At 31.4% G+C, this 27,547-nt stretch overlaps 1 long non-coding RNA gene across 1 annotated transcript; it reads left to right on the top strand.

Annotated features, from left to right (window-relative positions):
* The first annotated feature begins 5,092 nt into the window (after nucleotides 1–5,092).
* Nucleotides 5,093–5,711, top strand: LOC113558930. The gene is made up of 2 exons (XR_003405762.1): nucleotides 5,093–5,473; nucleotides 5,560–5,711. It is a non-coding gene; the product is annotated as an uncharacterized LOC113558930 (long non-coding RNA).
* Nucleotides 5,712–27,547: the final 21,836 nt, after the last annotated feature.

The following is a 27,547-nucleotide window of genomic DNA, read 5'->3' as shown; positions in this document are numbered from 1 at the left end:
AATCTATATTATAGATTCTACTTTGATAAAAATAATTCTATATAAACAAATTAACAAGTTATAAGAGATCGTTTTTCTTAAAAAAAAAAAACGTAGGTACACAATTCAATATGCACAAGCCATTCATTATTCAATTATCGATAAATGTCCTGGTCAGTACTAAGATTTTTATTAAAACTCTTGAATATCATATTCGAATGTGCAAAGTTCATCATATTATAAATTTAATAATAATAGCACTCTAGCTATCCTCGTGAACTTCGTTGCCCGTACAAAATTCATCCATGCTAAATTTAGATGCTTTATATTACTAACTTTTAGCGTTACGCGTGTGAATAAATAATATTTTTGGTTCTCTGATTGGATGAATAGATAATATTTCCGGCGTATCAACTTTACATTGGTGTTCGCCTACCGACAGATTCATGTCAATATTTCCTAGAACCCGATTGCACCGCAACCTACCGACTTTAATTATGAATCTAAACCATCCATGGGCCCACTCACAAACACACAAACAATTTCCTAAAAATCGGTACAGCTTTTTTGGTGGCGTTCAGTGACATATATACGTACAGCAAAATTAAATACATATAGTTATGATTATGGTACGATTTAAAATTGAGTACGTAAAAAACGTTGCAGATAATTATTATTAAAAGCAAAGTTATTTATTATCACTATGATTTGTTTTTTTTTTAAATTCAATAAATCATTTTCAATCTTTAAAACGAGCTGAGAAAATGACCTTATTTACACTTAAGAAACTGTTATAATAAATATATAAAATGTAATAATGATATTTTAACGAATGCATAAAATATCGTGTCATTTAATGAAATCAACGAAATTATTTACGTTACAGGGATTTTTCGTAGTATCGTAGTTCGTTGAAGTTTGCAATGGAAAAAAAAATAATAAATTAATAACTATTAATTAACGTTATGTATGTGTAATAGTAATATTATACTATTGTTGTAATATATTTATTATAATAAACTGAAATGAAAGCCAAGACGAATAAAATGAAGGCAGAATTTTTTTTTTGTAATAATATAGTACATTTTAATACATAATACCTATAACATACTGTTCGAGTAGTTGTGTCAAAAGATAAAATAAACGGAAGAGGCGAGATAGTCTGCGGTGAATCGAAATACGGCCAATAACTGGATACCCTTCTGCAGTAACCCTTTGATAAAAATATGTCTATTTTATCATGGATTATCATAAATAAACGAATCGAAACGCGAGTGATATTATATTATATTTGAAAATATTATTAACAACGAGTTATTGTTATATAATATTATTTTCGTCATGACGTAGCGTCATGTTTGGCAAACAAGGAAAACACATTTTATTATTAAACACGTGCGTTATTCAAATAGATAATGCTTATAAAACTGTGAATTAATTTGAATATTATCTAGACTTTTCCATTTAATAATTAAATATTCGTTTTTAAATAAAGATGTTTTATGCGATAAGTCAACTTTGGTTCAAATGGATTATATCTTGAGAGATGGGTTAAAGTGAGTACCATCCAATTTTAAACTCAATAGCTGGCTGTATCTGAATTGCGTGCCAAAATAAAATTTGAGGCAAATTGCTACTAATCTCCTCGTTGGTTGAAAATGAATTTCATGCCTGCAGATTTTCAGAATAATATAATGTAGGTATTATATTTTATAACTTACTATTAATTTTATTAATTCAATTCTTGTTAAAAATGTGTTTGTTATAATAATTAACACATTTTTTGTCATCGAATTTAAGTTGTGTTTTTGGATAATTTATTATTTATCGATTATGCCTATCTTTTATGAAATTTTCATTGTCCATTGCTTCTAGTCATTTTTTTTTCATATTATATATTTTATATAATTTATAATATATATATTCGTACTATTCAATTTCATTGGAGTAAATATCCATGATACTATATTAGTTATCACTTATCATTAATGGCACACGCAACTCGGACGTGCCAAAAATAAATCTTACATGCAATGCGACTGTTATGATTTTTAATCTTTATCTGCCGCATGCAATTCGGATGCGTTGTTATATCCAATTCTTTTATTTATGACATTTTTACCTGACAGTGTAGAAAAATTGCAAATTCTTACAGATAAAATGATAGCACATCTACCTATTTTATTTTCATATATATACAATTTTATGGCACTTCATTATACTATTATTGTCAGTAATAATCGCATTCACGCGCCCTTAAGTATATATAAATACATCATCCTTGTATATATTACGACGATAAGTATAATAAACATTATTACATTATATATTTAATGCTATTGAATGTGATCAATGATCGTTTAAAACCGTAAATCATATTATAATATTATATCGCTTTCGTGTGTCTCTGTCACGACATATTGTTATAAAAAAATCGTTTAACACTAAAATGCTTCGAGATAGTATAAATTCACGTATACAAGTGAACTGTCGATCAATACAGAGCTATTATACTCGTGTTCGGCGCAAAACATTAATTTTGCTATCAAATGACCAAATTTCACATTTAATGAATTTGAAATATTTAAGTTAAGGGTGAAATTATTATGAGAAGGAAAGAGTGGAAGACTGGACCCCTGGAAAAATAATGTTAGCAAAGTTAACTTATAATTTAAGAAATATTACTTGCATAGTATTTCATTATATTTTATTTTATTATTTTCTGTATTTTTCCTGTACTTACTTAAATTAATTATACTTAACAATAATATATCAATACAAATATAAATTATATAAATTATATAGAATATATTAATCATAGTTTAACTGTGATTTAATAAATATAATCAATATAATATACCTAATCCACCGTGCAAAGAACTGTTAAAAATATTCCAATAATATATAGGTAATTTTAATTCCATGATAACATAACAATGTTATATTATAAATAATTATTGAAAGTTTTTTGTAAAACATACTTATTTGAACATTTGAACCTAAAGCTTCAGACTGAGCTGATCAAAATTAAATTGAAATTATTATAGATTGAAATTAAAATGCTGCTCACAATATGTTTTTTGTTGAAACTCTATGTGGTCAGATACCTGAATGGATAAAAACGTAAAGTATATTTTATAATTTCTATAAACTATTAACTGTATGTGAACAGATGTTGATCGGCCGTAGTACACACGGAAAAAATTACGCAATGAACGCGCGCGTAGATTGGTAGTTCAACACAACGAACAGCAGCTGCGACAATTTTTTCCATCACAGCATTCTATTTTAATGAATAAAATAACATTTTACTAATCTTCCTTTCCAGACGAGAAGAGCGGCTGAGACGAAAAAAGGGAAACTGACCTTATATCGACGCCGGCGGGACAGGTATTCGATCAGGAGAAAACGCAGCCGGAAGCCGAGATGAACAAGATGCCCATTGAAGAACTTCTTCAGAGCCCAGTATGGGCGTCCGTATACCGTCGGGGTTGGGTAGAACGAACAAAGGACATCCAGAATTCGTCGAGGCAACCAGACAGCGAACTTCTCCTGTATTAAACGCCCGATGCGCTGGTAGAGGTAACCATGGCGTCGGAGAACCACGCACAACTGTGCAGGTTCAAAAAGTAAAGACAGAGGCGCAGCAGGCGCGAAGTCATAAGAACTTGCAGAAGCTTAAGGACAAGAAAAAGGCCAGGAAGCAATTGGAAAAACAGCAGCACATGCTTGCCATGCAACCTGCGCCGATTTCGAACCCGGAAGCCGAACACTTTTAGTACCCCCTATCGTCTACGCTACCAGCCTTGCCCCCTCTCATCGATGTGATTCGGTGGAAACTAGAAACATGAAGAGGGTCGGTTTAATATTAAAAAGTCAATAATTACATTACTTATTCGAGTTATCGCGTTATCTAGCGATAATGATCTGTCCATTCTGGATTATCTACGTGGAATAGCTTATAATTTTCAACTGCAAACTTAGTTTTTAATTTTACGTATTTTTTAGCAATTTAAATAATACCAATTTTTTTTTATTATTAATTTTTATTTTTTTAAATAAATAAATAATGTATATATATTATTATATTAATAATATAATTTTTCGTTTTTCGAGTGATTGTCATGCGATCAATTGTTTTCGATAAAATGACGGAATACCGCCCCCTCTTCCCGCCATCCCAATCACGTGTGTTCCTGCCGACGGCAATATTGTTGCAAGCAAGATCCTAAACATTATGTTAATTTCAAAATGTACGCATTAATACATATATTTTTGATATACGTACCTAAATATCATATTATTTTGAAATTGGCGAAGAACGCTTTGTATGTAATATGTTAAGTCTTTTGGTTATTCGTAATGTTATAGGTACAACGTTTATATTATATTATATTATTACTATTATTTTTTATACTATGCATTTATGCTTTTACAATTGTAATTTTTATAATTACATTGTTCAATTTGATTATCTCTTTATCATGTTATATTCATATTTTATGCTATGTTATGCATATTAAATATTTATTTTTGGTTTTTTTTTCTTAATTACAATAACTCCCTCTCTCCAACACAAGCTTTCAAGCTTAAAGGAGAGAGGTTAATCGAATTTGTAAATTGAATATTGTCTGTTTTGTTGGATTTTAAGTAATAATAAAAAAAAGTCTTATAATATAGTTATAAAGGTAAAATTTATTTATTTTCATTACGAAGTATTATATAATAATATAATATCGTTCAAACTGCAGCCTTCCTTCGGCAATCGAACTTCCCAAATCGGTTTTGCGATAACGTGGATGATCAAGAACGATCGATCCCCTCTTCCTTATGCCGATAAATGCGACAAGCTGGGCTTTTGTTCCGTGTCCGGTCGACAGTGTTTTTCTGCTCGTCGGTACCGATGCGCAACGGCCCGAGCGTGAACACTTTTTTTACGACACGTATATATTTCTTTTGCCGTCGGCCTTTTTCGAACTATTGTGCGTGTTGTTTTACTCAGCTCCATATTCGTCGCTCCGACGCCCGTGATCCGTCACCACATCATCCACCATCACAATCAGGTGACTGAATCGTCTCCATCAACACGTGATTCTGTCGACGGAACCAAACGAACACCAGTCGTTAATTATATTTCATAATTCGTCCGCGTTTTATTGTGTCAACGAGTGTGTTGCATTGACTGTGCGTTTTCGTGGGCTGCTAATTGACACGTCGTTGCATTGCACCCTCGTAGTTGTAGTCAGTCACTCTTTTTTTAAAACTAATACTTATGGTTGAAAATGAGCAAAGTGAAATATTTAAAAAAACAACAATAAAATGGTTATTGATTAATGAAAATTAAAAACACATAGGAAGTTGGCTTCACGCGTATAAGAATGGTTCTTTCGACAACAAGATCAATTTAGGTCAATATTTTACAGGATATAATTTAATTGTCCTTAGTTTTTCCATTTTACCAGCACTTCATCACTATACGGCATATTATAACATTGTAAGTAATGGAATATAGTCACATTAATGGTTCAATTCAATTAATTATGCACTTGACGTTTTATTCATAATTATTCATCTTTACAGAAGTTCAACAGAAATTCGTCAGCGGAGCGCAATTATTATTCTGCGTAAATACGATACCTGCTGCAGACTTGACGCGGATCGATATACAGCGATAATATCGTGTCGCTGTACATCATGAACGAATACCGCGACATCTGATGTGATTTGGGAGAGTAAGTACATATTTTTTTTTATCATAACTGCTTAAAAAACCAACAATAAATCGCAATGTAGATATTAAAGTGTATATAGTGAACATTTTGTAGGTACGGAAAAAAACATATACGTGCGAACTGAAGCATCGTTGCTTCGTTATTATAATTTTGGTTCTCCGCAAGTCAATAGAATATAATAAATTTTTGTTCCTCAATTTGTTTTTTTTTTTTTTTTATGAATTCGATGCCATCACAGATTATTATAATATATGTATAGAGTCGTAAGTCATGTACGCAATCGGATGAAAAGATCTGCGTTTTAACGAACCGCTCGTGAAATATTTTTAAATATTGAAAAAAAAAATATATATATATATCATACTACTGAAGTGCGACAAATAAAATTACAGCCCCTGAAGTAGTTTTGGTTCGCAGTTTTTTTTTTTTTTTACAAATTTACAACTTTGGTCGTTTGTTCCTTCTCACTAAATATGACGCCCTTGTTCGGAATCCGAGACGTTTTCGTTAAAATAGAAAATTATCCACATACGTGATAATAAATAATTTTTTATGATGTGTTCCTACCGCCTATTATCGATTCGTTTACTAATTAATTACAAAAGGCGATTTCCCGATGAACGGATATCTCATCACGATCACGTCATGGCCGTAAATCATTATTATGCCACACGGAATGCACGTCAATCGTTTATTGATGTGTAATATAATATAATAGTAAGTAGATCGTTTTTATTCTACACATACACACACGCTCGTATTATAGTCGAATGGCGATCAGCATTACGCTGATGAACCTATAATGTACTATATATAATGTAACATTTATATTTAACCCTCTATAGTACACGTATAGTACTACTACGCAAATATATATATATTAAGTTTGAGAAATAACGTTATTATTTATTAATTGCAGATTTATTTCAACCTCCTCAGTATACCTCGACACCTTGTTGGTTTTGCGATATTTTTGTATAACGCGCAAAGTACGTTTCTGCTGAGACTATTCTTAGAGTAACACACCGATAATCGAAGCTAGCTGTGGTATGTTTGCGCATGTGATAATCCTAAACATTATATATATATATATATTATATAATAAATTATATCTATGTCCTATGTGCATTATATTGTTACAACGTTTTGAAAACCTTACAACATAATTTGGCTAACATTAATGGCATCGGTGGTGAAATATTACCTAGAGAAATAGAAACTCCGCTCGTTGAAGGATATTAAATTTGTATACTGAAGTTTGTGCAAAAATTTATAGGCATTTTTAGATTTCTCACGAGGATATAGTAATATATTATAGATATTATTTTTATATAACACAAAATTATTATTAACTAATAAATTCGCATTGAATATTGATAAGATTTTATAAAAAATATGATGAAGTTTTTAAATTAATTGAAATAGTAGTTGTGAACGAAGTTTTTTACTACAATGAGTTGTTTGTTGTTATTGGTTTTTCAATATTATACATACATTTTCCTGCTAATATTAGCAATATTGAAATATTGAAATTATTAACTTATTTTTGTTAGTTTTATTAATTATTTTAATATTAAATTGTTTAAAATTAATAATTATACATAAGTCAAAATCACATAGTAAGGATGGACTTAAGTTTAAATGTCAAGAGTAGTCCACTACTTCTATAAGGGTTTTGTGTTTCGAGGCCCAATAATGGATCTTCAACCCAGATTATTTGGTATAGATTGATGGTGCCTAAGAAAATGTTTAGAATAAATATTAATTTTTTTAAATCGTTTTACAGCTACTATAATTATTATAAGTGTGGACGTGAAATGTGTGTGTGTGTATGTGTGTGTGTGTGTATAAACAAATTGTATAATATGCACACACCGTCGAATAACAATACAATAAATTATTTACCGTACGAGATTCGCGTGCGGTCGGCCGTACTTATATTTTATATAATATAAAATATTATCATATTATTATAACGACAAGACGCTGCCGCCGAACAGTCATTATCCGACATTCATGTATAAAGATTGTTGTCGTTTACTGCGGTGCACTGTATGTATAATATATTACATACGTGTAATATACACGCGCATTGCAAATTTAATATGATATTTTTTATATTAACGATTCCAGTAGCGCTAACGCCGCCGCTTTTCACGTGTTTAATAAATATTATTACACGACACGTTTGGTGCGTGTGCGCGTTTAATATAACGATTCAAGCAGTTTCGGACGACGATAAATTAGCTTTCAATTCCGCATGTGTACGCACAACTATTATACGCACCTATATGTAGCGCGGCACCGCAGTCGTGATATTGCCTATACATTATACTATATAAGGTCTTAGTTGAATGTACACGAGTGTACCGCAATAAATAGGTCTCCACTCGGTCAAGTTCTTGGGTAAACGGATATTATGACATTCACCGTACGTGTTCGATTTATATACAGAGCCAAGCAAGATAATAATTATATTTATAGTCCTTTACCGTTTGCCATCATAATCAATACGTAATTAATATATGCGTAGTATATACGTGGTAGTGGTTCACCAAGCATGATATGGTTACTCTCATTTTTTCATTTAATAATTAATTCATATAAATTCGAAATTTTGAAATTTTTAATTAAACCAATTTAAAGACCATATTTTAGAATTCTTGTGATTTTTTGTACTACTTAAAGAGTGTCCCGTGAACTATAGAGTATAGAGAAATAAACTTTTGTTTTTCAAACAAACCTCCTAGGTTTTACTGTAAATTATCTAACAGTGCAATTTTCTGAAAACGATGACACGTCTAAATCAAAATTTAAACTAGTAGTTTTTGACTTTTTGAAATTTTTTTACTAAGAAAAATAATTAATCGATTCATATTATAATGGGTTTGAAAAATAAGTGACTATAATGCAATTTGAAAATTTTAATGATTAATGATTATCTATCAACATGTTCCGAGTATAATAAATATTAGATCTAACATTAAATTTATTTTATCTTTTAGTAAAACCCTTTTTGAGGATTATTAATCCTTAGTATAAACATTTTAGTAATTGAAAAACTTCTCGTTCGATTTTGAATTAGGTATTTCACAACTTTGAAAAATATTATCCACTTATTAATTTATAATAAAAAAAGGGGATTTTTATCAACAGTAACTACGGTACCATCAGAGGATCAATTCTGCAAAGTCCACAGATAGTGCACAAAAGTTTAACTGATTCGACACATTATTTAATTTTAAAAGAAACGCGTATAAGGCAAGTACATTGTAGTAAAAACAGAGACTGTATCTACGCTTTGATTCCCAGAAGGTCTTCGTTTGAAAATATTGCATATGACTGGATATGAGTAAGTTCAAAATCCTGTTGATCTGACGGCTGTTTTGATTATCAAACTAGTACGCACTTATTAATTATCATCAGTGTTAAAAAGTTAAAATAAATTGCGATTTGTTGTACTTTACCAATTGGGTGGTCCCGTCGTTTATGCCCTAACACAAAGGTTGCTTTACAATAAGGATTACAATAAATAACCTACAGACAAAACGTTATAGTACAAATAATAATAATATTGTTCGTTGTCTAGGACGGCAGCGGCGGTTAATATACAATAATATAGTGTATGATTAGACGCGACAGATGCGTCACCGCGCCGCGCCGAGTCGATGAGTCATCCAGACCTATATATGCGCTACAACAATGGTCGTCGTGGGGTTGCAGCGAGTCGTGCTCGCCCGCCCCTCTTCTTCGGCCTTCCACCCCCCTGACGTTAGATTCTCTCGCCCCTGCTGCCGCCGCTTCCACACTCTGCGATGTGACTAATCGCGGGCCGGCCGCGCAGTTGTCTATGCAATATAATAATAATAATAGTAGTAGTAATACATAAAACGAATTGTCGAGTCTTTTGTGCGCATTTCGGTCTCCCCGGAGATATAGAGGGCGGTCCAGAGGGATGTTGCGGCTGTCGTGCTCGCGTGGGAGGAAAAATTTCCCAGAACTAATCCTAAACTAAAACACAGCGAGACGGCGATCAGGGGTGCGTTCGTTTTTGGCAGACGGCGAGAGAACAATTTAGCCATTTAATAATAATATACTATTTGTAGGAATACCGTGTGATTTTGAACATGCGTTATTACAGCGTTGTATATATTATTGTCTTATACGAAATATTCAATTTGAAAAATCTTTTACCACGCTCAGTATGAGAGTTTCGAATTTGATTTTGTTTTGTCGTCAAAGTCACATCGTAACATTAAACTATAACAGTTTGAAATCAACTTGGTAACAGATTAAAAATGTCGGCTCTTGGACTATTAAACTACCGGCACTCGATACGAATACAACGAATAGTTTTTCCCTGTTGAAACCCAGCTGCTTGATTCTGGTCCGGCTGCAGGCGACGTACAGGTAATGATGTGAGAGATGACGTTATTATGTTATACTTTCAATCCGTGGGTCTAAGCCTTTAAATTAAACGTAACCGAAATAAACGTTTCAATTGTTTTCGTTGTTATAACGCCAATCGCTATATGACGTCAACACGTGGTGTTACATTATTTCCAAAATATTTTTAACGAAAAGAGTAAGAAACAAGACGTAATAATGTACGTTATAGTTAGCTTAACAAATATATATACAATAGGTATGTACTATGTACACCTACTTTGCTACTTCAAAAGTAAAAAAAACTATAGCTCATATATGTACCACGTGCACCCGTATGCCTTGTATACAAGTACCTATGAAAATTGTTTCCACCTCATATGCGCACTAAATAAATTTTAACGGACTGATGTGATGTAACATATTAACCACTCCACAGCTTTAAAACTGTAGCGGCAGTCGCGGGATGACGCGTGCGATCTGTGGGGAAATCGCGATGAACATATTTTGTAAGCGATGCAAGCGTAATATCGTATAAAGTACGGGTTATCTTCGTATACGCATAATATTTTTTATTATTGTACTTATTTAATGTTAAATGTTATTTATAGGGCTAGTAGGATTTATGTGCAATAAAAAATAGTAAAGTATGAAAACAATTATGTTTAGATCATGTATCTGCAAATATAAATGTGTATACATTTGTACTTGGAAATCATAAATTAATAACAAACCAATAATTACTAAATAGATAACCAACCATGTTAGTTTATAAATAGTTGAATTACGACAAATCGAATTAGAAAACAAAAATTACAGACATTGATTAGATAAAAAAGATTTTAAATCAATTTTTTTCCAATAACCTTTTCGACAACTTTAAGTATGCAACTATATGCGTATTGAATTATATTGAAACACAATTTGTTTAGATTGAGAATGAGTCACATTGTAAACGTGGCTGACAACCAATCAATTTTGACTAAAGAAACAAACATGTAAATGCATATAGAAATCCTAGCTTTGGTTGCCTATGTGGGTACGTGATGAATGTGTACACATTTTACTCGCTTATAGACGTCTACTGTATGTACTCAAGTTTATCAAAGGCGCTCAACGCATCAGCACTATAACCATTAATGTTACCTCAGAAACTGAAAATAATAAATTACCATGTCATATTAATATTAAAACATCATATTATTGAAAATCAGGTCAGGTGCTGGCCAACTCATATTAAATATAAAACTCTTTAACGCTAAGTTACAAAATTTACCTTAATGCTCTATAAAGTTTACTAAAACTTTTATGAATAATAATGATGAAATTATTTAAGTTCGCTTAAATGTTGAAAAACAAAAATGTGTTCGTTTAATTATTTTCTTATAAGTTTTAAGTGTTTATGAAATATCTAAAAGTTTGTTTTTATTTTTGATATACATATTTTTTTGTTTAAGAATGCGTTGTTTTTTTTTTAAGTATAGTTTTGATGTTCGTCTTTTACAAAAGAAAATTCTTCTTCATCATTAACTATTGGGTTAATAATGTTAATATTAGACTTTAAGTAAAGTTAACATTTGTATAAATGAAATGTAAGTAGGTAAACAATGTTTTCGATAATATTAATTAAAATTGTTGTTTTATATATTATGTAATAATGTAATGCATACAAGTATACAAGACGACTGAAAAAAAGATATGAAAAATAAACTAAGTTTCAAAAACTAGACGATGTTAAGACATAGGAAATCGTTCATTTTACACAATAGCCAACCCGTTTCGGACAAAGTAATAACAACAACGAAAATCCAGGTTTTAACTACGAGTATCTACCGTCATTGTTTCCCGTTTACCGATAACGACTGACATTTTTCAAATCCACAACCTCAAATATTGGGTGTATTTCATTATCGTTTCATTCAACGATTACTGTTCTTTGCAGTACTTACAATTTATCACATATTACTGAAATATAAAAAATATCCGCATTGTGTGTGAACATGATATTACTGTCTTATAAAAATATTAATATCTCGCTTGTCTTCGTCGTAATTTATGAGTATATATTGTCACAGCACTTATTTTGTCATTAAAATTACTTGTTTTATGGCATTACGAAAAATATATTCTACCATCATTGGAGGTTTAAACAGAATTATGGTGCAAATTTCAATATAAATACATCATAATATCATAATAGCTGCCGAGAAATTGAATAGTGAACACGCGCAAAAACTAAAATGCTTCCGACAAAATGCGAAATGAATTTCCTGTTTGCTATAATAGTAAATCGGTGTACACAATGCACGTGTAATAGATGGGACTAAAGATGGATAGACGGATAGACGACTCAACGTCGTGGCTCAAACCTGGCTGATAACAATATTACGTTATTTTGTAAGTGCATTTTTAACATTTTTAACGCAACGACTTGTGGAAAATACGGGTTACACCGTTTATATTCGTATAATGTTTTTTTCTAATCGGTTTTTTATGCGTTGCCGACAACAAACAATTTAGCGAGATGATCTTTATCCGTTCTCAGTGAATTACTAGAAGCTGATAACATTTAGCGATTTTGATGGCTTTTTTTTCTTTTATTATTCACGATAAACTGTAATTTATTGAGATAAGCTATTTATCCAATCTTTTTTTCGGTTGCCACCGAAATTACAATCCATTCAATTTGATGACTGTGAACCGAAATCATTGATCAAATATCACAATGAAAATACATAAAGATATATGTACGGGTTTTTTTTTTTTTAATAATAATTTGCATTTAAACAGATAATAATTCTTTATCGAACATAATTTGGCGAAAAAATTGGTTAAAAGTTCACTTAAACTTAAATGGCGTATGCGAAATGTCTCGTATTTCTAAACCTATATACATAATTCAATCCAATTTAATAAATTAAAATATATAAAATATATATTAAAAAAGTTCAATTCATCAAAAATATTATGAAATAATTTACGAGAGCTTCAATATTTTTGTGCTATTAAGATTAATTAGAAGACCGTTCCAGTGCAATTATTATTGTTATATGTTTCAATTATGTCTAAAAACGTAGGCACCGCAGAATTTATTATACATCTTTACGTGAACGCATCCAAATATTACGAGAAAATTGAAAGACGCTATTCTTTTTTTCCACTGGTGCTTTTCTCCCTCCTGTGGCAACGAAGACGGCCATTTTGATTTTCAGTCCCTAACATCAAACGCATTTTATATTCGATACAACTTATAGCCATCAAGAGGCGTAATATATAAATATATATATACGTATATGCCTGCAGTAAAGGCCTTTTGTCCCCCCCTTCCCGATTCATTTTATACTTTCAACGCTGATCTCTTCACCGAGCAGTTATTTTCTCATCCTTATTCTAGTGTATATAGGTATAGGTATACTTATTGCGTTTCACATTTTTTTTTCAATTACCGTTACGGTATTATTGTCAGCTGTATTGGTAAGCATATATATATATATATATATATACTTAATGATGTGGTTGACGTTTAATTTTATTTTTGAAAAACTTTTATTTTCAACGTCTCAAGCTTGCGACGTCTACATCCTTTGTACTCGATATATAAATATTAGTTACACATAATACAAGGGCGTATTTCCGACACGAAGGAGCTATTGGAAAACTACTTATCATTATTTACCCAGTTCTTGTATGGATAATACTCAATAAGATGTATAATATACATTATATACATTCATTAATTCATATTAAAATAAAAGGATTTTTCAGATGTCGAAAAAAAAACAGTTATAATGAAGTAAAATTAACTTTATATACGTCATTTTCAAGTTTTTCCAAATCAAGACGAAAGAGATAAATGTGATGAAATAAAACAATACTGTCAGAATAATTATTTATTTCATCTTTCAGGAATTTTTTTGAGATTTTTTAAGTCAATGACGAATAGCTATTTTTGATATTTTTGAAGTTGTACAGTAGTAGTTGAGGTTCCATATATATATATATATATATAAAAACTACCACAATAATAATAGTTCAAATATCTATTTATTTTAAGCTGACCTTGGCGCTAAATGCTTCAGGCTTAAAAGTTGAAATCGCTAATCGTATATGTAGAAGTATACGAATCCGACGTAAGCGGTCCAACACGTATTAGGTATAGTTCACCATCGAAAACAAAAGTCTGGCCTTCCACCCCTTCAAATAATTATCTACCTTCATAATATTATATATTATTATATTCACTCCATACTATGTATACGATTTATTTATTTTTCGCTAGTGAGAAACTGCAGCACGTACAATAATAACAACAACAACAACAACGACGGCGACGGCGACGAGATATTTTGCAATAATATATAATATTATCAACTCTGGTAAATTCATACTGAAGAGTACTTACCGAACATTAATCAGCAAACTTTGGTCCAAAGCCTATACGGAGAATATGTATTATGGTAGAGAAACCCTTTATGTTGAACCATTCGTCGGCTGCCTGTGTTACGCATAATCCACAGCCGACCTCGGCGTTTCAACGTGTTGTTTTCCCGTATAACATAATAATATTATACATATACACAAATTTTATGAGCTCGTTAAGGGTTGAGGTCACTGTGTTTTATCAGAATTTTAATGATTATAATAATAATTGTTATTCAAAAGCCGACGCAGCATTAACGGCTTTCAGTGAAACATTAGGCGCGTGGGCCGCTGGTGTGCAGTGTGCCGCAACGGACCGCATACGCGTGGCACAACTATATAATAAGCGGCATTTTTTTTCTTTACGTTACACTGCTGATGATGAACGGCCCGTAAAATCGTTTTAGGTGTTTGCCGAAAAATTAACGAGTTGTTAAAATCGATTTGTATAGGTTAGATCGGGAGTTTTATTATTGATTCTCCAATGGATGTAAGTCGATCGAACCAGTGAATTGTATGTAATTTGACGCATACCATGCTGAAGGGGGGGGGTCAGATATCGTGCATTGTGCATAAGCTGATATTTTGCACCGAATTCACTTTAGATGGATATTTGTGAGCCTCGCGCCCCCACGACAGTTCGAATGGTTTCGATATACATGCATATAATTAATAAGAGAGAGTTATTATTTTTTTGCCATATCCAGTATTTATCACAGTATATGTCCAGTTATCATTTATATACCATCACCGTATTGACGACACGTCAGCTGGGATACTTCTATTTTACAGTCATTGATGTGTTGAATTATCTATTAAAAGAAAAATCATAATATTGTAGTATGCACTTTTTCATTATATAACTTCTGAAACCGAAAGTAATATGTATTCATTTTTTTTTTTACAGTTTTTAAGGAATTTTTAAATTTTTAATCGTATTTTATTAGAGCATTGTTGCAATCCCAGCTCTACTTATATATAATACACGTCGATTGATTTAAAACAGTATAATAATACACTGCAATTGTTGCAAATCGAAATAAAAACATTTCGTAAGCAACTTAAAATCGAGCTGCCTACCTACCAATCTAATATCGAATAACGATTGTTTTCCAGATGGGTAAACATTTTTTAATTATTACAATTCACAAGTACTGATGTTTTATTAGTAATTGTTTTTGTCTATTAGGTAGACGCACCCACCTCAAATTCTTTAAAAATAAATCTATGACATTCGTTTTTCAAATATTTCGTCCGTTTAGCCAATGAATTACAATATATTTTGACGTATTAAAAATCTGTCCGAATAATTGTTAAATAATTATTGCTCACGGCGCTGCTCGTATAACGCCGTGCCATTGTGTACATCGCTGCAGCAGCACGCGACCACCGTAATAATATAGGTATTCTATTATAATAATATATTATTATGCACTGCGATATTATGCATACGGTGATACAAATAACACAATGAGTTATAACGCGATGCGTGATAATAAATTATAACACTTTTTCAGTCGTATAATAATATGATTATGCATACGACCGGAGCAGCTCGTGTACGTAAAAATTCGGCATGACAATTATTATTGTTGTTGTTAAATTTTTTTGTTTTCGGTCTCTTCGGGAATTATCATATTGTATAATATTATTTCACGAGACCCCCTCACTCCCCTGTTCCATCATCCGAACAAAGCCGAAAACCTAGTGATTAAAATATCGGGGTTTTTTTTTTTTTATTTTTTCGGGGCTATTGTGCGCGCACACCACTCACCACTATTTTTTACCTATGTAGCCAGTGTGTGCGTGTATACGCGTTTATACATACAAGTCGACTGGATGTAATGCAACATAACGAGATATATGAATATTTTAGTGCGCGCGGCTAGTTAAACAAGACGTCTGCGAATATGTGTGTGTGTGTATTGTGTGTGCGAGCGGGCGCGCGCACGCCAGCTCGTTTTACGACTCCCCTACGGGCACGCATGAGCGGTAATAGCTTTTGATTTTTACCAATGCGAACGTTTATTTTTCCACACTATAGAATTCGAAACGAACTCGTTTGCACACGGCGTGTTTCGGAGGCCACGACGCGCGCCGTACGTTACCTATACTTTTGTTGGTAGAGTCGAAAAACTACAATATATACTATTGTACTTATCGCACATGGCGATACTATATTATACTATACCGTAGTGCGAGAGAGAAGCGATATCGGTGAAATAAAAAATACGTACCTATTATATAGGCATCATAAGCGTGCATACGAGCCACAAGGTAGTCAGGGTAGTGTTCATTGTCCATAGACTCCGCGAACTTTCTTTTTTTTTTTTAATGTTTAAACAATTATAATTCGATGGGTAATAGATATATTTTAACCGTTAATATGTATAATAAGCGTAGCGTTAGTGTTATACTATCGATTATGAATACTATATAATATTATATATTTTGTATTTATGATCCGTGGTAGTACGTCTAACCAAGTCCTACATAATATAATGTTATTTACTAAATCAACCGCTAACGTTTGATTTGAAAAATAAATACTCCAGTTATAAGTTAAAATATATGAACATTTTATGTATATGCAGTAGGCACTCTTGGAAATTAGTTGCAATGGAGTTAAACGAACAATGAATAAGTACTTGTTATTTGTGTAACTAGTTTAATAGTATAATTATTGTACATTTATAAATAACATTAAAGATTATTATTGTTTATATTATATTTATATTACAGTAACGATTACAATATTACTTAGTCAACTACCCAACCCTCTCATTACAGATGTCAATTCAAATAATATCATCTGTAAAAATTCACCTAGACGATTACTTCACCATCAATGCTGTAGAGACCTCATAAATCCAAATTAATCCTTAATTAATATCAAGCAAAAAAGTGTTAACGCTGGATTATAAAATGTGTCTACCTTGGTCCCTTTCAGTTTTTATAATATAACTGAAGACATAAAAATATTATAAATATTAAAAATACTAAAAAATATATATTATATTTTTTTTCATAAATGTATATAATGCTGGTCTAGGAAAAAATGAATGTTTTACGTTTAAAAAATAATAACGTGCAGTATAAAAATTATTTTATTAACAAAAATTAATTTAAATTTACAGTTATGTAGTGCCTATTAGGTACCTATTCAATTGCAATTTATTGTACCTAGTTACATAAAGCTTACACATGGTAGGTATCTTACTATCTAAACAAATATCAATATATAGGTAATACGGCATAATTTATAATATAATAATAAAAATGTTAATACTTTTATATAATGAAATAATGTGCAGAAACTATGAAATCACTTATATTACGTTGAAGTGCTAATAATATTGTGTTATAATAATATTATTAATTATTATTGTGGTAGAACCAAAAAAAAAAAAAACCATAAGAAAACCAAAATGACCATTGTGGCCTCGCAATAGATATAAATACGGTATTTTTATTTAAAAAGAATATAAGTTTTCGTTGTTTGCCATTTTATTTATATAATATGTATGACCGTAGTATAGGCTATATATTATAGTATTAATAGAAAAACTCAATAATATAATATCCAGTTATACGTACAATATTTCTGACCTTGATTTTTATAATAATATAGTATAAATAATACATAAAAAAGTACGAATATGTTTAATATATTTGTCGATTCCGGTTAGGATTTTTTTTTTATACATTCGATTTACCTGAAGTATTTATTGAGATATTTTTGGCTGTATGAAAATTGTGTATAACGAACTGATATCATAGTTATTTAATAAATATATATATTTACATATTTATGAAGATGATTGGCCTTACTGAAATACCGAACAAATTCGTGAGCAATTAAAAAAAAAATCAGACAAATTTTAAAATCTAAAATCTAAATTTGAAATAACGTTTGAAGAACTATCATAGTCTTGGAATGTGTTTACTGTTTAGTGTTATAGTGGTAAAATTGTCAATAGAAACGTAGTTATGGAATGAGGTAATAAAATATCGTATTAACTATTTATTTTGGATTGAACAATAATGTTATTTTGTGTTATGAAACTACATTGTGCTGTAATAACTAACTTATCGATAATTTAGCGATCGATCAAATTAAAATCCAGCCAGAGAACATATTATTATTTTATATATCTTTTGTCACATATTATTTGTTGTAAATACGAATATCAAGAGTTTTATTCATAATTATAATCTTCAGAAAACACGCATGTAAAGGGTAGTTAACTAGCTCTAATTTTCCTACATATTTAGTTTACCACGGTCGGAAATGACATGTAAATTAAGCATTAACTATATGAATTCATAATGAGATGGTTTTTTTTTTTATTACAATTTACGCGCGTGAATTATTCATCAGTATAGTGTTATTATTGCGTAGGTGTGTGATATAACCACCGAAAAGTTAATTGTTTTCGTCAAACTACATTATAACTCAGAATGCATGACGACCGCCACACGATTAGAAGAAAGTACATGGCGCGTATAATTTTTTTACGCCGACTAATCAAACGATAAACAAAATGTTCATATACGTACATATATACGTAAATGGTTCATATAATATAATATACCTATATACAAATATATCTCAAATATTCATCCAACAATTGTTACACACTTCGTATTATATTGGTCATACGATTCAATCAGTACGAATCAACAACTTATGGAACGATACTTTATGGTTATAAACACATAATAACGTAATGTCACCAATACACCAACGAACTCTATTCGAGCCCAACTATTTGGACGCTGTGCAAAACTCAAATCTCAACGGTTTATACGTAAAAAAGAATTAAATTTTCAACAATGAAATCCAACCTAGCTGAAATGCATGATACCGTATGGATAAAAAATAATTGTAATTCAAATTATAGACAGTCTATTTCAGCCTGGATTTAAAAAAAAATTGTAATCATAAGCATAACTATCGTAATGGATTTTATATAATCTGTGTTAATAAATAAATAAAAACCCATTAAGAAAGCGTCACGTCCGCGTGTCTCGCCTTCGTCTTATACAAACGCACAGCATTTAACATGTACATAAACACATATTTATATATGTATGAATAATATCAATTTTGCGTAAGTAGCATATATTCTATATTCTATTCCGTGTATGTGCGTTGGTTTTAATGATGGTTAAATATTTTAAGTAAGTTATAAACATTTTTGTGTCGTGATATTTTACCATTACTCGCTTAAAGCACGAAACTTCGGGAAATTTCAAAGATCATGTTTTAACTTTATGTTTGATAATAGATATATCTATGTACAAGACGTGGATTTAAAATTATTAATAGCTGTCCACGTTTTTCCATTTCGGAAGAAAAACGTATACCTACTTATTCACAGCACACAAACGTAAATATATATATATATATTTAAGGGACGTTTGGTATTATATATAGATTTGGGGTGGCCAAGAACTGCAACAATTATTGTTATGGTATAAGTAATATGGTATCTCGGTGCAATAAGTTTGCGAGGAAAACTTTTCGGAAGACGCGACCCTAGTCGAAGGGTGGGTGACAGGGGTGTGTAGCGGAAAATGATTGATGTCCGAAAAGTTTTGCTGGCCGAGCCCCGCTATATGAGGGTTCTCTCAGCCAGGACAATGGCTAGGTTACGTCGATTATTACGATACGGTCGTCGACGGACCGCCACCGCCGCCATCGCCTGAGCCGATTTCGCACAAATCCGAAAAAAATACCGTCTGGCGCGACCGGTCGTACAATAATATAATATATACATACACAATAATGTAGGACGACGACGACAGCTGTAATAATCCATTTCGTTCATCCACCGCGCTATATCGCCTGTGTTATATTGACTCTCCCAGATTAATGTTTCCCGTTGTGTTCAGTAGTGCAACCGCCGCCGCTGCCGCCGCTTGTCCCATTATCGTAAAAATGTACGCGTCTCACCCCTTTACCATAAATCGCCGACGCCGTATTATATTATTATATGTATAATATTGACTTGACAAACATTATAACCTTTCGCAATGTAACGAAAAAATAAAAATAAAATAAATATATAGTAACAGTATAATACCCAATAGAAATAATAACCGACTCGCCGCGGTATTTATTTTATTAGTCGTTTTCTTGTCGTACACACACACACACATATATATATATACTGTTAACGTGTGCTGCAGGTATATTGTGTAATAGTTCTCCATCTCTCTTTCACTGGCTCTCTGTTTCTCTGTCTCTTGCTCACTGTGGGTGCCGATATTTTCTCAGGGTTTTCGAGTGCCCGCGCGTATGTATATAATATACAACTATTATTATCGTAAACACGACGACAGTAATGATGGGGCTTGATGTATTGTTAAAGTCTCCGTCGCTGTGAACACGGCGACAGATCATTAAAAAAAAAAAAAAAAAGCGGGAAGGAAACACAAACGCTGTTTTTTCTTTTACGTTCCGTTGAAAAAAAAAAAAACGTTTCAAAACGAATCGCTTCCGTTTGTCTGCGTTTTATATGTTTACATACATATTATATTTTTTACATATCGCGCTTTCGACACGTTTTGCGAAAAATCTCATGACGTACACGTGAGATAGTTCCTGCGGGGCCAAAGTCGTTTATTTACGTTTTGGGAAATTTGAATTCTTCTATACGACCGTCGCCGTCGTCATTCCCGAGGGGTCGCTTTCTTTTCCAACGATTTTCGAAATTATTCCCGAACCCCGGTGCAACAACGGCAGCAGCAGCAGCAGCATGTACCGCTACCATGGTCACCGCGCACGCGTATTTATTTGCAATGTAATCTTCGCGGCCTGTCCCCTCGGCACCGTATAATGGATTGTATATACACAGGGAAAGCGTTTTCGGCTACAGGGGTGGTCAAGTCTGACACGAAAGCAGCGAAATCCTTCGCTCCACCGTACCATAATATTATTGTACGTTTCCTGGACGCCGTTTTTCGCGGGCGATCGATCAATAAACAGCGCAAATACGCAGCAGTATAAAACTGCAGTATTGTAAGAAATTAGGTACAGAATATTTGAATGTAATATTATCCTAGACTATAGAATTTTTACTCATTTTATCATAAGTACAATAATATATATCGTACAGCACTCGCCGCCTTTGCGTCGTAAAATTAAAATATCATACGTATTGATGGAGTATAGCCATTTTTACAGATTATTCGATACGCATTTATTTAAGAACTATTCGTGAATATTAATTGTTTTTCCTCTGAGATTTATTCAATTAATTCAGACGTTAAAATTATAATAATATATCGGTTTGTACTAATTAAACGTTATTGTACTTAATCCCGTTAAAAAAAAAAAATTAAATCATGTCCTTTCTTTACAGCTGTCTATTGAAATTATAAATCAAAATATTTTAAAAATTCCATTAATTTCCGGAGATGGTTCACGATAAAAGGACCATTCTGACATAACGTGTATTCAAGACGATGTCGTCACAGAGAAAAAGTTTTATTTTTCAACGAATGAATAACAGTCAACAAGCCGTATATATTTAAGTTTAACACAAACATATGAGTGTATAATTTATATAATAAAAGTGACATTTCGAATAGTTCGTACTAACTGTACGGCAGCAACGGCTGTTTCGTCTGCTTGTAAACCATCTTATTTATCCTTAGGCGCATAAAAGTTTATTAATATAGATCACGTAGTCGTCAAACTGATACTGCTGCTGACATAAAGAAAAATACCAACTGAATCGAGGTTAGTATAGTTTTCTTTTTGCGAGTACTTATATCATAATTTTAATTAATTTAGCACTTGCTTGTGCCCCAAAACCGCACATACATCATTTAAAATTTTAAATGGTAAACTGAATACCAATTGGCGATTGCAAAAACTGACGATTGAGTCAGATTTCTCAAAAATGAAAATATCGTTTCTATAAATATTTAATCTACTACTGTTTATTACTTAAATTATCTTTTTCGCTAAAATAAACTCGTTTATTTTCATTCTCAACATTTTAGATTACCATCATTTAGAAATTATCTATAATATTTTGGGTATTTTACACTTGTAGATCCAAATCAGACCACTGGAGGGCACTCTTATAAATTAAACATTTGAGGTAAATCACGCTGTTTTGGCGCATATCAATATACCTAAATCAAAGTTTACACGACTATTTGTATTTAGGCGCAGATCGCAATTGTGATGGTAAGAAAAATATTTTCGAAAACGTTAGTAGGGTTTGAAATAATAAGTATTATTCGATTAAAGAACCATATGTATACCAACATAAGTAATAATAGAAACCCTATAGTCAGTTATTTATGACCTGAATACTTTATTTTTTTAATAAAATTGTGAACAAATGATAATAATTAAGTCAAAATATTTCTGGTCCTTTTTATTTTCAACCAATGGGTTATTTAAAAATTAAATGATTTGTCGTTTGACAACTACATCAACATTTTAAAATAGGTAATGAAAAAAATTATAAGGAATTTTTAAAAATTAAATAGACGTACCTATACGCATCAATATGTTAATTATAAATCAATAGGCGTACCCAGTATGATTCCAAAATTGGTTTTCGTGTTCACAAATTGTTATATACCAATATTAACATAGTATAACATCAGTCAATTTTCAAGTCAAAATGTTGACCTTGGGATGCAGGGTAATACACACCTCTGTTATAACGCATTTCCAACAGCCGTACGAGCATTTGCCAAAACTTCCGTTAATCGCGCATAATTTGTTACTCTCGCCTTTGCACATTGGAGATTTTCACGCGAGTATAATATTATACGCGTAAGGCACGCAGAGACATTCATCGCAAGCCATTTATAGTATATTCGTTCGTATAAACATAATATAATAATAATAATATAAGCATATAATAAAATACACTCGAGTATTATGAAAACGTGCTGTCCAAACAAACATTTAACACCTGTTATTATTTTTTTTGTTGTTAAGAAAACCTAAAGGAGAAGAAGGTGAAAAACGAACGCGTCTAAACAGACTCCGACGGGTCTTGAAACGAGTGCTTCGGTCGCCTCATTGTGCACACGTAATTTTTTTCTCTTCTCTTATATTTTTGTCGCTGCAATAACCGTTTCTATGCACGCCATATATTATAGGTTTTTTGAGGTCGCGTGAATACATACGTCGTGTATTTTACAGGCGTACATAAAAGATACGCGTCATTATAATATGTGTATGTATTGTGTCACCACTGTCACCGCGCTATATATATATTATTATGTCTCAGCCCGTCCGTCTATGTAACGTGTATTAGTTATAACACTGATTAAATATACTAACCTAAGTATATTTGATGAATGGTTATAATAATATACTCGTTAATAACGCATCTTTGTCTCTTTGTACAATATTATTATCGACCGTCGCCGGACGAAGGGTAACTGGCAATGGCCGATGGAGATGTAGTATTATGCCCATATAGTTGCGTCTCAGGTCACGTCACTGATAATATAGTATAATATCGGCCTAAAATTGTTTGAATCAAAAATATACTAAACATAATGATCATATAAGTTGTACTTGTGCATACGTATATGATATGTACCACGACACATATTAATCGAGTCGAACTTAATTATTAAAATGTTCGATGCGCTTCTTGTGCTGTGCTTGTCGATTTTGTATAACAATAATACAGTGTCCGGGAAGTTCGCTTGAAATTGAATTCGTTTACGTTCAATGCATAAAATAATAGCCCGTACCGCGTATTTTTACGATTGTATAAAAAAAGGTTCAACATGTAAAATAAATATGAATTGGTCGATGTAATACATGGTCATAAAATCATAATATTACAATAATAAATATAGAGTAAAAACGAATTTCATTTGAACGATCTGAAAATTGTTTAAGTTCATTAAAAATATGCATTTTGTTCAAGTTCAATTTTTTTTTGACCATTAAATAGTAAATGACGTACACAAAACGTGAAGTGAACGCTTTCATTCCAAACATTGAAATAAAAGCGGAATACATTTGCACCGAAGTCCAAAAACCGATCCTTTTTAATAATAGTAATAACATTATATAGACGTATATCATCGAACACAGATTTTTTGACACCACAAACTTATATAGTTACTCACCCGGCACCTACAAAAAAATAATAATAATATTCAAATAATGCATAATGTGTGAGATTAGTTATTTCTTTATTTTGACGTCGTGCGGACAAAATATGCCGTACACGCTGTGGAATATGCTGAGATAAGCGTTTCGTGTGATAAAAGCATTTATTTCTTCTCTGGTTGTAGACGAAACACATTTTTATGATTAAATACATATTTATAGTATGTATATTATATAATAATAAACATATATAAATACGTACAGCGTTGTTAGTTCAGTGTTGAAAAAGAAAAATATGTTGACAAAATAAAATGTATAATAGGTAGTACCTACCTATATGGCTACCTTACTCGTCATCCGTGTGTTATGAAAATCGAATATAAACTAATGACGCGTGCGAGCGAGTATAAATAGAACGATTCACCAAGCAAGTTCACCCCCTTCCTTTTTTGCAGTTATTCAAAATCAGATTTTTTAGAATTTGTAATATTTAGGTACTTAAAGATCATATTTTCAAATTTTTGAGATTTTTGTATTAATTAAAGAGTGTACTGTAGCGACACAAGTTTCTATTTTTCAAATGAACACCCTCTTCCTATTCTACTGTACATTGTTTATGAAATAAGTTTTTATTTATTTCGTATGGCAATGTGCTTGACGAGCTAGATATCAGCGCCTATGTGGTGGTATTAGTTATGCTATTATGATTGCTTCTACTTGTTAGGATTCGGTGTGTATAATAGGATATGCAGGGAGGGCCACGAGCAGGCTACCACCATCCTCCCAATATATAAACAATATATAATAATGTGACAACAATTATCGGAAAAATGATTTTTCTGAAAATATTTTCAAATTAATATCAACATTCAAACGATTATAGTTTTTAAATTATTTAACTTTGTGTATTGTAATTTGTAAATAGTACTTAAAAAAATCTCAAGAAATTTAAAATATGGGTTTTGAAGTACATGTATTTAAAAGTTCTAAAGATCAGAATTTGAATAACTATGTTAAGTATTGAAAAAACAGTGGATGTGAGTGCTTGGTGAACCGCCCTGTATGTATACATTATATAAGCTCTTTGCTTGCTCAAGAAAACATGCATAATATATAGGTGCGTATAAAACACGTCCGCTGAAAAACTTTGAAGTATTTGTAATATCGCTAACGCAAGTTCTGTTTTTATACGGAATATCAAATAACACTAGCAGACATTATGCTGTATTATATTATATTGAGGGCAACCCCATTTAGAACGAGGTACTTAGACGTTTGAGAACGCAGAAAAATGTACACTATTCGGGCAATAATTTAAGCCCACCCATACATTCATTGCATGAAGTGACTGGGAAGAGAGAAAATTACACGGGATACCCGATAGAATAATATATTTGTGCAGTGTGCATACGGCTGTTGAAGACGTTAGACGATGTACGGGTTATAACTTATAACGTAGTTAAATTATACGCGACACCGGAGAATGCAGATGGAGTACACAATTAGAAGTACATATTTGGTAAACGAAAAAGACAGGTTAATGCGGTTTGGAAGGTATATAAATGGGAACTATTCGTTTCCACAAGCTATATAGTTTTATATATATATATATTTTGTTAATAAGAGCTACTTTGCGTTATCCAAAAATCATCAAGAAAATGCAGCAATAACTTCTAAAAGTTATATTTATTTTTATAACATAATATTCAATTTATTAAATTAGTAGTAATAACTTTTACAATATAGGTACAATTATGTATTTTTATTTCTGTGTCTGTCGTCAACTCTTTTGAGTTTGTAAAAATGTAAGATTCGATTTTTTTTAAACATAAAAGTTAGTATTTTGAAGGATCAAAATTAAAAATTCCAAACACTTTTCTTAATTATTGGGAAAAACAAAAAAAAAAAGTTTTCGATAAATTGATTTCTTTATTTTGTTATTATTCAAAAACGAACATAGAAAATTGAAATTTTCGATTTCTTTAGTTTTTTTTTTTAACTGTCATTAAACTTGAACACAAAATGAAATCATATAGTTATTTGAGAAAAGTCTAATATAAGATATTGGTAGGCTAAATATACTATAGGATATAATTGGTGTTAACGATAAGGTCAGTAATATTAATAAATAATAATACTTAAGCACAATTAATACATACTTTTATCCGTAAAAATGTAAATTGTTGAGTAGCCTGATTGAGTAAAGTAATTAAAACGGATACGTATTATTAACACCTATAATAATTAAATAACGACTTAACATCTTCATCAAGAGCTTAGTTAATTTACCATTTGTACCAGGTCATCGTAAGAAACCTTTATATAATTTATATAATATATAATATATTATATTATGTTCTACGATATATCCCACATTTTTGCAATATATGTTATATACTATAACGAGACCGTTTATTTGTTTTTTAATTTCGGATGATATGTATGTGTCTATTTTTTATAACAAATCATAGTTTACTCGTTGAAATAAATTATTTAATAAATTCAGAGAACTTGCATCATAGCTATATATAAGTGTATAATTACAGACGGTCAAGTCAAGTATTGTAATTATTGTATTTTAAATACACAAACTTTGCGTAATGCGCACACGAGTATTAAAGTCAAGTAATTAAAAAATACATACATAATTGTGGTTATAATGTATTTAAATAAAAGCATACCTGACCCTTTATTCGTCAAAGCTCAGAATTTATAATGCGTATCATATGCGTATACACCTATCATACGCGTGGTGAATGGTGAATGCGATATAATTATTATACTCTGCGCTCAGTATGGTCGGGTAAACATGAATAGAGTTTGAAACATGACTAAGAATATGATTATATATAAAAAGCTCGACAAATTAAAAATAATAATTTTTTGTTCAAAGCAACCGTGTGTACACTTATCATATTAT

The sequence above is a fragment of the Rhopalosiphum maidis genome, chromosome 1 (genome assembly GCF_003676215.2).
Source record: "Rhopalosiphum maidis isolate BTI-1 chromosome 1, ASM367621v3, whole genome shotgun sequence".
Taxonomy (NCBI): Eukaryota; Metazoa; Arthropoda; class Insecta; order Hemiptera; family Aphididae; genus Rhopalosiphum; species Rhopalosiphum maidis.
Note: the sequence above shows the minus strand (reverse complement) of the source record. Positions and strands in the feature narration are given on the sequence as shown.